The 3,564-nt window shown below is 39.5% G+C and overlaps 1 protein-coding gene across 1 annotated transcript in view; it reads left to right on the top strand.

The window, feature by feature from the left end:
* The first annotated feature begins 211 nt into the window (after positions 1-211).
* Positions 212-3,564, top strand: part of klhdc3 (kelch domain containing 3) — a 29,864-nt gene continuing 26,511 nt past the window's right edge. The window contains exon 1 of the mRNA XM_016479916.1: positions 212-247. The gene's annotated coding sequence lies outside the window, so the exon portion shown is untranslated. The remainder of the gene's footprint in view (positions 248-3,564) is intronic.

Genomic DNA, 3,564 nt, shown 5'->3' on the forward strand with positions numbered 1-3,564 from the left:
TTTTGTTATTCATTGATTTAAACCATTCATGCTATTTGTATGTATTTATTGTCACATGTTACTGTCATGTTGTGCCAAATATAATGAATTGTGTGGGTGTGTTTGTGTGTGTGTGTGTGTTTGTGTGTGTGTGTGTGTGTGAGTGAGTGTGTGTGTGTGTGTGTGTGTGTGTTTTGTGTAAAGACTGTGTTGGTCCGCCAGAGGGCGCAAGCGCGGGTTCATTATTTTTATCATTAGCACTCAGAAGGTAAGAGGAGATTCTGCTCAACATCATTAGTTCTTATTAACATTAACATTCACGTTCATATCTAATGGCTTTATTTACACGCTTTCAGCTCGAAGCTGTTCTGTGCTGTTACATGTCCGTGTTTTAATCGCTTCGTTTGCGCTGCTGAGGGGTTTATCTGCTTTAGCGCGGTTAGCTGGACTGGCTAATCATGACCCTCGATCCCGGACAGATTAATAATTATCTTTCGTCTGAATGTCATGTTTTGATTTCATGCCGCAAAGCCAATGCAGTTTTAATGAAACTGATGTTTTGATCTGGTGATTTGAGCTGTTTGTGTGGACAGCTAGTCGAGCTAACAGCATTTGACAGGAGATTTATTCGTTGTTTTAATATTTGACATAATTAAAATCAAAGAGTCTTACTGAATAAATGACTCTAATTTACGGTCATGTGTCTTCAGGATGAAAACAGACACAAGTTTAGTTTGTTCTGCCATGATTTCTAATGTCTCAACAAAAAGACATTTCTTGATTATATAGATTAATACATTTTATTATTGAAAACAGACACGTGTGAGTGTGTGTGAGTGTGTGTGTGTGTGAGTGTGTGTGTGTGTGAGTGTGTGTGTGTGTGAGTGTGTGTGTGTGGATGAAGCGGACTGTGATTAGCCTGTCTTATAAATCACATTAAAGCTGTTGAGATTCTGAAATAAAGAGGTTTAACTCTGTTAACCTTTCATGAAATCAAATATCATTGTTTTAAACTGCAGTGATTGGCCGTGTCTCTATATATAACCCGTCATTTAAAGGTTAAAGGTCTTTCTCTGGATGTGTCCCAAACCTAGTTAGTCGCCACCTACATAGGCAGCAGATTTGGACACGATGGTCATGTTCTCAGAAGGTTCCTTCATTCTGATGCTTCACATGTTGGCAGCTCGCTGTGTTTTGAGACGCAGCCGTGTGTCATTTGAGACGCTGATGATGGACTGTTGTGTTTCTCTAAATATATTCTGACATGTGCCTCCAGAGATATGATTATATATTTATACTCTGCAGAGCTGCTCAAACTCTGATAGCACGACTCACATTGTGTTTGATGAACGTGTGTGATCATCTAGAGTTCACACACAAAACATAAGGCCTGCTTAAAACAATTCAAATGAGCTGAAAATATCCTCACCCTCAGGTCTATCCGAGATCAGGATGAGTTTGTTTCTTCATCAGGTTTGTAGAAATGTAGCATTGCATCAGTGTCTCAGCAATGGATGCTCTGCAGTGAATGGGTGCCGTCAGAATGAGAGTCCAAACAGCTGATAAAAACATCACAATAATCCACAAGTAATCCACAGCACTCCAGTCCATCAGTGAACATCTGGAGAAGACAAAAGCTGAAACTAATCCAGCATTAAGATGCTTTTAACTAGAATACGAGTCCATAATCCAGAATAACGCTTCCTCCAGTGAGTCAGTGTTCTGGTCTGCTATTATGGATTATGGACTCTATGGTATTTTAGCCAGACAATATAACGTCAAACACCATAATCATAACCTAAACTGGCTGATCAGGACCTGATGGATAAATGCATGAAACACTGATTTGAGTACAAGTAAAAAAGAGAACAGTTTGAGCTGAAAGAATAATAAAGTCAAGTCACATTTATTTCTATTGTGTCAGTAGTTCTCTCTGATCTCTGATTGCAATTTATAAGTTTCGATTCTGAAAACTGTTCTGGTGCTACGCGTGACCAAGTGCTGTGAGCAGCCATGCGCCGGCGTTTCCCGTAAAGGATGTCACAAACCAAATAACAGAAACACCGCCCTGCCTCTTTAATTACTGAGCACATTGTTTCCCATGATGCGCACTCCACAGACACGCCACAAGTTCATTAATTTACATTTAGAGATTTAGCAGACACTTTTATCCAAAGCGACTTACAAATGAGGACAATGGAAGCAATCAAAATCAAAAGAGCAATGATATGCAAGTGCTATAACAAGGCTCAGTTAGCTTAACGCAGTACACGTAGCAAGGTTTTTTTTTAATCATATAATAAATAAAAAGAAAACATATAGAATAGAAAAAGAATAGAGCAAGCTAGTGTTAGAGGCCTTTTTTGCTTTTGTTAATCAGAAGAAGTCAGAAGTCAGAATTATAATTGTATAATAAATAAAAAGAAAACAAATAGATAGAATGCAGAAAGATTTAGGGAAATGAAAAAGTGCTTGGCCCTCAAGGGACTATTTGGCCAACCAGCTTATTCCTGCTTGAAAAGCAAAATGTTATTGATGATAGTGTAAAAAACAAACTTTGAAGCACATTGATGGAATAGCATTACTCAACATTACTTACTACCTTACAGCAACACTACATTCAATGAAGCTAAAATAGTGAAGAAAAAATAATAATAGTTAATTTAAATGGAACCGGAATCAGAACCGGGAATCGTAAATTTCTTGCAATACCCAACCCTAGTGTCAGTATTTCTCTCTGATTGGTCGTTCTCTCCGTCTGTGTCAGTAGTTCTCTCTGATTGGTCGTTTTCTCTCTCTGTGTCAGTATTTATCTATGATTGGTCGTTCTTTGTCTGTGTGTCAGTAGTTCTCTCTCTTGTGTCAGTAGTTCTCTCTGATTGGTCATTCTCTGTCTGTGTCAGTAGTTCTCTCTGATTGGTCGTTCTCTGTCTGTGTGTCAGTAGTTCTCTCTCTGTGTGTCAGTAGTTCTCTGATTGGTCATTCTCTCTCTGTGTCAGTAGTTCTCTCTCTGTCTGTGTCAGTAGTTCTCTGATTGGCCGTTTTCTCTGTCTGTGTCAGTAGTTCTCTGATTGGTTGTTCTCTGTCTGTGTCAGTAGTTATCTCTGATTGGTCGTTCTCTGTCTGTGTGTCAGTAGTTCTCTCTGTGTGTGTCAGTAGTTCTCTGATTGGTCATTCTCTCTCTGTGTGTCAGTAGTTCTCTCTCTGTGCGTCAGTAGTTCTCTCTGTGTCAGTAGTTCTCTCTGATTGGCCGTTTTCTCTGTGTCTGTAGTTCTCTCTGATTGGTTGTTCTCCGTCTGTGTCAGTAGTTCTCTCTGATTGGTCATTCTCTGTGTGTGTGTCAGTAGTTCTCTCTGTTTGGTCATTTTCTCTGTGTCTGTAGTTCTCTCTGATTGGTCGTTCTCTCTCTGTGTGTCAGTAGTTCACTCTGATTGGTCGTTCTCTCTGTCTGCGTCAATAGTTCTCTCTGATTGGTCGTTCTTTGTCTGTGTGTCAGCAGTTCTCTGATTGGTCGTTCTCTGTCTGTGTCAATAGTTCTCTCTGATTGGTCATTCTCTGTGTGTCAGTAGTTCTCTCTGATTGGTC

This window comes from Sinocyclocheilus anshuiensis, unplaced genomic scaffold (genome assembly GCF_001515605.1).
Source record: "Sinocyclocheilus anshuiensis isolate Anshui unplaced genomic scaffold, SAMN03320099.WGS_v1.1 scaffold2621, whole genome shotgun sequence".
Lineage (NCBI taxonomy): Eukaryota > Metazoa > Chordata > Actinopteri > Cypriniformes > Cyprinidae > Sinocyclocheilus > Sinocyclocheilus anshuiensis.